Genomic DNA, 11,183 nt, shown 5'->3' with positions numbered 1-11,183 from the left:
GACCACCACAAGCATCATTGTGACAAAAGTTTAGAACACTAGGCACCTCATCATCAGGGATGCATCTTTGCATGATTTGGTTGGGGAAATATTTGAAAAAGTATGGATCATACCAATAGAAATTATGCACCTCAACCAAAAACTTGTGTCTATCCTGTGAACTCCACTCAGAAGGAAGTTCACTTGTTACTAAGTAATTAAAAATGTGTGCATACCACGGTAACTTAGTAACAACAAGCAGTTGTTCATCGGGGAAATCATCACGAATAGGTGGACCATTAGCGGAATCACTGAATTCAAGTTGGGACAAGTGATCTTCGACGACATTTTCACACCTTTCTTGTCTTTGATTGTGATGTTAAATTCTTGCAGAAGAAGGATCCACCGTATTAAGCGCGCCTTAGCATCCATTTGGAAATGAGGTACTTAAGGGCAGAATGATCTGTGAAGATCGTAATAGGTGAGCCAATTAAGTATTCTCGAAATTTGTCAAGAGCAAAGATGACGACAAGCAACTCTTTTTCAGTAGTGGAATAGTTCATTTGAGCACTATTAAGAGTTTGAATTGCATAGTAGACAACAAAAGGTTTCCCTTCCCTTCGTTGTCCCAAAACAACTCCTACAGAAAAATTGCTTGCGTCACACATGATTTCAAAAGGCAAATCCCAATCAAGTGACTGTATAATAGGAGCGAAGGTCAATTTTGCAAGAAGTGTTCGGAAGGCATCCTCACACTTAGGCGTCCACTCAAAAGTAGAATCTTTGGATATGAGGTTACATAGCGGACGAGAAATTACTGAAATTTTTGTAATGAACCTCCTATAAAAACCAGCATGCCCAAGAAAAGATCTGACACCTTTGACAGTCTTTGGAATGGGCAAATTAAAAATGAGATCAATCTTAGACTGATCAACCTCAATTCCTCTTGCAGAGATAATGTGTCCCAAGACTATGCCTGAAGATACCATGAAATGGCATTTTTCCCAGTTGAGCACAAGGCCTTTCTCAATACATTGTGTCAAAACAACTTCTAAATTAAGAAGCATGCGTCAAAAGAGTTTCCAATGACTATTAAATCATCCATGAATACTTCCATACATTTTTCAACCATGTCACTGAAAATACTCATCATGCACCTTTGGAAGGTGGTTGGTGCATTACACAGTCCAAATGGCATACGTTGAAAAGCATAAGTACAGAAAGGACAAGTGAAAGTGGTCTTATCTTGATCCTCCAATGCAATCTCAATTTGATTGTAGCCTGAATAGCCATCAAGAAAGCAATAGAAAGGATGTCCAGCCACACGTTCAAGGATTTGGTCAAGGAATGGAAGTGGGAAATGATCTTTGCAGGTGGTAGAATTCAACTTTCAATAGTCAATGCACATGCGCCAACCCGTCATTGTTATTGTGGGGACAAGGGCCCCTTTCTCATTTTCAACAACAGTTACACCCGATTTCTTGGGTACTACCTAAGTTGGGCTAACCCATTTGCTATCAGCAATTGGATAAATGATGTCAGCATCTAGAAGTTTCAGCACTTCATTTTTCACAACTTCATTCATTTTAGGGTTTAGTCTTCTTTGAAGATGTCTTTGAGGGATTGCCCCGTCCTCCAGATTGATTCGATGGAAGCAAATTAAAAGGCTAATACCTTTAATATTAATGATCGTCCAACCTAATGCAGATTCAAGCTTTTGCAGTAGCTTAATTAGCTTAATTTCTTGTGAATGATCAAGTTTGGACGAAATGATAACAGGAAACGTATCACCATCTCCCAGGAAGACATGTTTTAAACCCTCAGGTAGTTGGGCTAACTTGACAATGGGAACTTCTTCAGCAGAAGGTTTTGTCTTTTCCTTTTCACTGGGTAGCTCTTCAAAGCAAGGTTGCCAAAACTTTGTTCTTCAGTTTTGTGAGCCTTTGTGACAAGAAATTTATCAATTGACTCATCAAAACCAGAACTTTCACTAACAAAGAGGAGTTCATCAAGATCATCAAAATTGATTTGCAATTGAATCTCCTCAGGAATGAGTGTGTCAATCAGAAATGTCTGATAACACTCATCATCATCACGTGGTTGCTTTACAACATGAAAAATATTGACCTCGAGAGTCATATTCCCAAAAGATATTTTCTTGAGACCATTCCTTCAATTAATAAGGGCATTAGGTGTAGCAAGGAAAGGTCGTCCAAGTATGAAGGGATTTTTGACTCCATGTTAACCACATATTGAGTTTACAGAATGAAGAAGTCAACGGGGTAATAGAATTTTTCAACTTGAACAAGAACATCCTCAACAATACCCTGGGGCTTCTTAATAGAATGATCAGCCAACTGTAAGACTACAAAAGCAGGCTTGATTTCACCAAGACCAAGTTGCGAGCAGAAAGAATAAGGAATGAGATTGACACTCGCTCCTAAGTCTAGCAAGGCTTGGCTGAATTCATGAGTCCCAATTTGGCAAGAAATGGTGGGACAACCAGGATCTTTGTATTTTGGCGGTGTCTTTTGTTCAATTACCGCACTCACTTTCTCTGTTAGGAAAGCATTCTTCTTGACATGATGTTTCCTTTTAATAGTGCAAAAGATCCTTGATGATTTTATCATATGCTAACACTTGTTTGATGATATGAAGCAAAGGAAGATTAATCTTCACTTGTATCAAGTGCTCAAGGATTTTTCCTAGATTTTCAGGAATTTTCCCAGAAGGTCTTAGAGCCTGGGGAAATGGAACTTTTTCAGAAGCATTGGATGGCACACTTTCAGAGACAACATTTGGAGATTTTAAAGTAGTAGTTGGTATTGGTGGATCTTCCAAGGCTTTACCACTTCTAGTTGTGATGGAATTAGCCTACATAATGTTTTGATCATTAGAGTTGGAAGTTTGAGCCATATGTTGCCCTTGTGTATTGAATTGAGGCTAAGAAGGAAGTTTTCCTCTTTCAGAAATAGCCAAGGATCCAGTCAGTTTTGAAAATTGACTTTTCATTTCCTTGATTTCTTCCATCATTTGGCGATTTATTTTGGCTTGCTCCTCCATGAATGAATGAAGGGTGTTCTCAAGAGAACTCCTTTGAGGTGGAGCATTGTATTGAGGAGCAGATTGAGCCTTTGATGGTTGAGACTGGTGCTCAATTCTCCAATGCCCTCCAGAAGATTGTGCTTGGTTGGGATTTCTCCAGCTGAAATTTTGGTGGTTTCTCCAACTAGGGTTGTACGTATGAGAGAATGGCTTATTATAGGCCCCTAAGGCATTACATTGATCTTCATTAACCCCACTCATTTCACTAAAAGCTAAGCAGTCCTTAGCTAAATGATACGTTCCTCCACACACAAAACATGGCTCATGTGTTTCTGGTCGGGAAATCATATGAAGTCCTTGCCTACCTATTGTCTTAAAGGCCTAAAGTTGCTTTGTTAAAGCTTCAACATGAGCTTTTAGATTGTCTTCCTCCCTCAATTGGTAAATTCCTGCTAGTCAATTTTTGTTGGTGCTTTCAGTAGCACTTGGACCAGTCCAGGTATGAGATTTTTATGCAAGCTCATTGAGATATTCCAAAGCTTCTTCAGGATCTTTTTGGAGGAATTCACCATTGCACATCATTTCTACAAATTGGCGTTCAGGAATAGTAAGGATTTCATAGAAATAGCTGACTAGACACCATTTTTCATAGCCATGGTGGGGACAAAGAGTCAATAGTTCTTTAAACCTTTCCCAGACTTGATAGAGAGTTTCATTGTCGTTTTGGGAAAAGGTAGAAATCTGTCTTTTTAAGCCATTGGTCTTGGTCTTGTGGTTAGGAAAGTATTTTTGAAAGAATGACGATGTCATTTCATCCCATGTTCTAATAGACCTTGGATCGGAGAGTATAACAAGCTTTTAGCCTTATCCTTCATAGAGAAGGGAAAAAAATTCAATCGCACAGTATCCGCGATATTAGCTTGGTTATAGAAAGTGGCTACCACCTCCTCAAATTCCCTAATATGCACATAAAGATTTTCATTTTCTAAACCATGGAAATTCTGCAAGAGTTGAATCATGCCAGGTTTAAATTCAAAGTTGGGCATATTTGGTGGAAAGATGATACAAGAAGGGGTAGGAGTACGAGTAGGATGGAGATAGTCATTTAGACTTCTCTGCTGAATTTCCTCATGATGAGCCATGGCGAAAGGATTATGAGAAATTGTTGAGGTGGGAGAGGCAATGTTGGATGCATCGGAATAATTGTCACTAGGGGTCTTGGGTCTCCTTACAAATCTCCCTAGTTCATCTCTATGACGATTCATCCACTTTCAAAAATGAAAATTTTTATTTATTTTTTTGTTAAACTTGTTCCTTGGTAAATTTGGACAATATGAAATGATCTCACAATCCTCACCAGAACTCCCTAAAGTTACTAGATGAGTATGGAATATCAGAATTCAAACCTTTTCAACCAAATGACATATAAGTAAAATTAATTACTTATTTTGAAATAACAAGATTGGTTTTTTTTAAATAGTAAAAAGTTCAAAAATGTAATAATACAAGGACATACACAATAAATATTCCCAGGCCGATTGGGAAGGTTGCCAAGGTACCGCTTCGTCCCACACTTTCCTAGACAAAACCAAGGTTCCCAGTAAAGTGTAGACGGTACTCTACCACAAACCTTAAAAGCCAATCTTTCTAGACAGAATACTCTTGGTTTTTACCACTTATAGCATTACACTATTGTTCCCAATACTAGAAAGTTTTATGCTAAAATTTTATGAACAAATTTTTTTTCGAATTTTATGATTTTTCTTTTGCAACCAAGAATTGAAGAGAAAGAGCCTACATTATAGCTAATTCTAAAACCTAACGTCACAAAATTATGAGACCTAAGTTATTATCTACAATTTTAAAATCTATAAATTTAAAGCTAAAAAGTAAAACTAGAAACAAAATAATTAAATGACAAATAGTTAACAATGAATGATAATTTTGAAGCAATCAATTAAAAAAAAATTAATTCTAAAAATAACAATAATGTATAAAGAAAATTAATGACTAATAATTTTTTAATAATGAAACTAATATTGTAAGAAGAGAAAACAAAATAGTCCTATATGTAACACTAGTAAATCATAATGATTTTTTTTTGGTTACCTATTAATTATATTGTATAAACTCAAAAATGTAATTAAACGAATACTAAACATAGAATTATTAACATAAAGCTTTTTTTTTACCAGATAAAAAAAATACTTAACAGATAAAAGACAATACTAACAAAAATAAAAATAAAATAGCTACAAAAATCCTAAAAAAAATAAAAATAAAAAATTAATAAATAATAATAATAAAAAAAATAAAAAATCACCTACCTCTTGCCCATTCCACTCAACTTTTGGAATCTATCTCCCCGGCAACGGCGCCAAAATTTGATTAGGCCCAAACTTGTCTTCACAAATCGGTTGCTGTAGTGTAGTATGGGCGGTCGTGTCCACAGAGAGATATCTTAATCAAAAGGTGATTAGTAGAACTAAAGCACAAACAGTAAAGAAATCATTGGTGGTTTTTGAGAAAATGTTGAAAATAAAATTAAAGCAAATAAAATTGGTACAAAAATTCAATAACAAAAGTGATAAGGTTTCAAGAATCACCTATATGTTTGGCTCATTTATTTGAGTTTTGATTCACACATGAAATGCAATTAAATTTTTCACTTCCCAACAATGTAATGACCCAACTTATTCTAGATTTTGGACCATTAAAACTACTTATACACATACACTATTCTTAAGAAAACTTACATACAAAATAGTCATAACTTTATTAAAACTGTGAAACAAAGTTTAAAATATATAAAATTCGGGGTAGGATATGGGATCCATTGTTTTGAAAAAATAAAACATATCTTAAATTATAAATAAATTTGTTACAAGATCATGTGCGGAAAAAATACATATAAAGCATAATTGAAATGACTAAAAACAACTTTGTCCTCGAATCGTTCACGCAATCCACCGAATATGTTCTCCCTCAATATACAATCCCAAGCTGCCAAGAATCTTCCTGCCGCCATAACTATTTTCCTGCACATATAAAACAAAGGAATGAGCCTAATGCCCCGCAAGGAAAATCTACTAAAAACATGAAACATAAACATAAACATAAATTATAAACATATAACATATACTATAAACATATATCATAATTCTAACCCATGTACATGGTAAACATTGGGGTTTGCTAACTAAGCAACTATAAGCCTCAAACTACAATGCGGTTTGCTAGCTAAGCAACTATAAGCCCCAAGAACATAAAAGTGTTTGGGTTTGCTATTTAAGCAACTATAAGCCCCAAAACATACATATATCATAACATATATAACAAAATTATACAAGCATATAATAACTATCCTATTTTCCTTACCAAATACCGGGATGTGAGAACAAGGACGGGATTTTGGAACACTCCTAAAATCCATTAATGAGAAGGTCAGTATTTCTAAAAGAAGAAGATGAAAAAGAAATGAATCTAAACCACCGAGAAGAAGAGCTTACCGAAATAAAACCTTAAGTTCAAGAACTTAATTGCCTAACTATGAATGGCAAACAACAAGTTAGGATTTGAGTAGAGAAAAACTATAAAAACTAATGAAATAAACAGAAATGACCTAGGAATAGGAATACCTTTGAATGCACTATGACCGTAAACCTCGAAATCGAAATACACACTATGAACCTTACTTCCCAGGTGTTTAATAAGCTTATAAAGCTTATAACCCCAACCCAAGTGTTTAACACTCTAAAGTAAACCTAGCAGCTTGAACGCTCTGAACTTAGCTTGAAGAATGAAAGAAATGGCTGGGTACTAGGTCCTATTTATAGAGTTCAAGAATGAAAAGATCTTCTTTTAGCTTGAATAAAAATAATGACTTTTTAATTGAAAAACATTTGAATATTCGTTCAGCAGAGGCTTAAGGCTCGGTCAAAAAGATTCTGGGCTTATCAAGAGGTTATGGAATAAAATGAGCTTGGTTTCAAAATTGTTTGAAAAACCTGCTCTAGAGCCGATATATTGCCCATGGTAGGCAATATATCGCCTGGGCTTATGTTCATGAGGCTCGTCGAAGTGTTCGTGCAAAGTGTTTTTTGCATTCTTCGAGTGGCGATATATCGCCCCCTAGAGCTGCGATATATCGGCATACGTTGAAATATTATACACGTAATTGCACTTTTTCAGCCTAATTTGAATTGAGTAAACAACTTTGACTGAGTCCTATAACGATTTCAAAGTTGTTGGCAGACTCTAGGATTTTCAAATATTACTCTTAATAAACTATTCCTCAAAAGTACTTAATTTCTTAATAAACATGCACATGACAAGTTTCATGATCTTATTGGTTCTATCTAAACCTTATTGTATACTAAATATCATCTTCATAATCAGCTATATTAATCAAACCTTATGTTATAATTAATATTCTTAAACTATAGGTTAAACTTATAAAATCTACAAGTGTTGCTACGAGTCCAACTAAGTCTCGGCTTGAACCAAAATCCACAGTAATAAACATACTACAACTATTACTAACCATTACTACTACTAGTACTACTACTATCTAACTAGCTAAGTAAAGTTCTTGGACTCTACAATTCTCCCCTACTAAAAAGAATTTCGTCCTCGAAATTTACTTACCAAACAATTTCGGATACTTAAAAAGAAATCCTTGAATACTCTTTTCATTAGATCCATAAATTATTGGTCAATCCAAATGACATGACAAAGAGCTCATAATGCTATTACCTTGTGCGGAAGGTCATCTTCAGAATATCCTCGTCCTTGATCCCCAGCTGGTGATGACCAGGTCGAAGATCAATCTTTGAGAATACCATCTTGCCATGCAACTGATCGAACATGTCGTCTATCCTTGGTAGTGGTTAGTTGTTCTTGGTAATCAACTTGTTCAATTCTCTATAGTCTATGCACATTCTCAGGGTCCCATCTTTCTTCTTCACAAACAACATTGGTACACCCCATGGCGAGAAGCTAGGTCTCATAAATCCCAAATCTAGTAGCTCATGTAACTGTATCTTCAACTATTTCAGCTCTACAGGAGCCATCCTATATGGTGCCCTTGACACCGGTTTTGTACCTAGTGCTAACTCAATGATGAATTGAATCTCCCTGTGCGGCGGTAGACTCGATAAGTCCTCAGGAAACACATCCAAGAACTCGCATACCAGTCGAGTCTCTCCTGGTCCTACTGATATGACCCTAGTGGTATCCACCACACTGGCTAGAAAACCTATACAACCTCCTTTTAATAGGTTCCTAACCCTCAACACTGATATTATAGGAATGTTGGGTTCATGCATAGTACCCATGAAACCAAAGGGATCCTCACCCTTAGGCTCAAAAGTCACCATCTTTTTCCTGCAGTCTATGGCTGCCCCATATCTGACTAACCAATCCATCTCCAAAATCATGTCGAAATCATCAAGTCTTCTAATAGCTCACTACTATCCACCACTACTAAAAGTGCTCTAATCCATCTCCTATAACCTACCAGTTCGCCTGTAGGCAGTATAGTCCCAATCCTAGCAATATAATACTCACTAGACTTACACAATCTATCAATCACTTTGCTAGAAACAAACGAATGTGTAGCACCAGAGTCAATCAATATAGTATGGAGAGCCAATGCTAGAAAGCTAACCTGTGACTACCGAGGGACTAGCCTCTGCCTGTGCCAAGGCGAACACTCGAGCTGGAGTCAAGCTGTCCACCTTCCCTGGTTCTTCTTTCTTCAAAGTTGGGCAGTCTTTCTTGAGGTATCCAACCACCCCGCACAAGTAATAGGTCTTCGTCCGAAATTTTCCTAGATGGCACTTCCTGTATCTAGTACACTCTAGGTAGCTTCTCCATGTCTCACCACCACCATGGCAGCCACCCTGAACACCCTAGCCCATACTATCAGGGCCAGCAATGGCTGAGGTGGCAAGGGTCTTCCTCTTCTGATCACTGGGGCCTCTGCCCCTCCTAGATCCATAAAGTAAAGGCACTGCCCTTTAAACATCCCGTCTCATAGCGCTCTCCCACCTTCTCTGCCTCCTCAGCATTTAGGGCCTTCTCAACCACCTGGGCATAAGTTGTCTCGCTAGGTACTGATGTGATCCTCACATCTCAGGCTATCACACCATTAAGCCCTCGAACAATCCTGTCCTGCCTAGCTGCATCTGTCGGCACTAATCAATTGAAAATATCGCTAGTCTGACAAACGTCAGAGCATACTCAGTAACAATCATGCTGCCCTGTACCGGCCCAATGAACTCATTCACCTTTGTTGCCCTGACGACAATACTGTAGTATTTCTGGTTATACAAATCTCTGAACTCATCCCAACTCAGGGTAGAAACATCTCGAGTCTGGGATGCAACCCCCACCAAATACGGGCATCATCTTGAAGCATATAGGTCGCACAGGCCACCCTATCATTACCTTCCACTCTCATGAAGTACAGGATGGAGGTGATCAAAACTCATCCACTGTTCAGCCTTAAGTGGATCTGGTCCTCCCTCAAAAGTTGGAGGATGCTGCTTCCTAAATCTTTCATAAAGCGGCTCCCACATGTTCTCATTCTCAGGCGGATGTACAACTGGTGCCACAACTGGTGGGAAGTCAGGTGCAGCACTCCCTGGAGGAGCCTGTTGCCTCAGAAGGCAAATCTCTTCCTCTTGACTCTGAAGTCTAGCTTGCATGTTAGCAAGCAACTGCTGCCAGTTCTCAGGGACCTACAGAGGGTTCTGGCCCTGCTCATCATCTCTAGCCTCAACCATGATGTCGTCTAGTCTAATTGATCGCCTAGGAAGCATAACTCTCCAAGTTTATCTGCAATCAACAACTCGGCTGGTCAGGCAATGATAATAGGTTTAATCTTGGTTGGGTTCTACTAGTATCCCCTCCTTACTCACAATGTGGCATAGAAATGTTACTTGAGGAAACCAAAATTCACACTTACTGTACTTAGCAAATAGCATATGCTCCCTTAGCTGCTATAGTACCAAACGAAGATGTTGCTCGTGCTTTGTCTCTGAATGGGAGTACACCAGTATATATCATCGATGAACACGATCACAAACTTATCCAAGTAGTCCCCAAAGACCCTATTCATCAAATTCATGAAGGCAGCTGGGGCATTGGTTAACCCAAATGACATGACCAAGATTTCATAGTACCTATACCTCGTATGGAATGCGGTCTTTAGTATGTTCTCCTTAATTCTTAATTGATGATAGCCAGACCGAGGGTCGATCTTAGAGAATACCATCTTCCCTTGTAGCCGATTAAACAAGTCATCAATCCTGGGAAGTGGATACTTATTGTAAAGAGTCAGCTTATTCAGCTCTTTGTGATTGATGCACATTCTTAAGGACACGTCCTTCTTCTTGACGAACAACACTAGAGCACCCTATGGCAAAAAGTTAGGCCTAATGAATCCTAGATCTAGTAATTCATGCAACAGAATCTTCATATCCTTTAACTCTAATACTGGTTCTACTCCTAGTGCCAATTCTATGACAATTTCAATCTCTTGGTGTGGTGGCAATCTTGGCAAATATTCTAGAAATACATCAAGGAACTCACACACCAACCTAGTCTCACCCGGTCCAACCAAAACGACCTTAAAGGTATCGACTATTTTTACTAGGAATCCCATGTAGCCTTCTTGCAATAGGTCTCTAGCCTTCAATGCAGAGATCATAGGTACTCATGGTCCACTCACTGTCCCCACAAACACAAAGGGTTCCTTTCCTTCTGGCTAAAAAAGTTACCATCATTCGCTTGTAGTCTATCGTCACCCCATACTTCCACAACCAGTCCATACTCAGGGCATACTCAGTAACTATCATGCTACCCTATACCAGCCCAATGAACTCATTCACCTTTTGTAATGACCCAACTATTTCTAAGACCTTGGACCATTAAAACTACTAGACATAGCTACTACTATTTTGATACAAACATAAGAAATAACATAACTTTATTGAAAACCCAAAATAAATACTATATCAATAACATAAAAGTATAAAATAAAATGCGATATGGTATGGGATCCCATTGTTTATAAAACGTAAAACATAAACTTTAATTCAATTGTTTAAATACTATTTGCAAAATTACAAAAGAAACATAATTCAAAAGACTAA

The 11,183-nt window shown here is 37.6% G+C and overlaps 1 non-coding gene across 1 annotated transcript; it reads left to right on the top strand.

Annotated features, from left to right (window-relative positions):
* The first annotated feature begins 3,673 nt into the window (after positions 1-3,673).
* Positions 3,674-3,781, top strand: LOC133827889 (small nucleolar RNA R71). Its single transcript, XR_009890538.1, has one exon. It is a non-coding gene; the product is annotated as a small nucleolar RNA R71 (small nucleolar RNA).
* The last annotated feature ends 7,402 nt before the right edge of the window (positions 3,782-11,183 follow it).

The sequence above is a fragment of the Humulus lupulus genome, chromosome 3 (assembly GCF_963169125.1).
Source record: "Humulus lupulus chromosome 3, drHumLupu1.1, whole genome shotgun sequence".
In the NCBI taxonomy this organism is placed as follows: Eukaryota; Viridiplantae; Streptophyta; class Magnoliopsida; order Rosales; family Cannabaceae; genus Humulus; species Humulus lupulus.
Note: the sequence above shows the minus strand (reverse complement) of the source record. Positions and strands in the feature narration are given on the sequence as shown.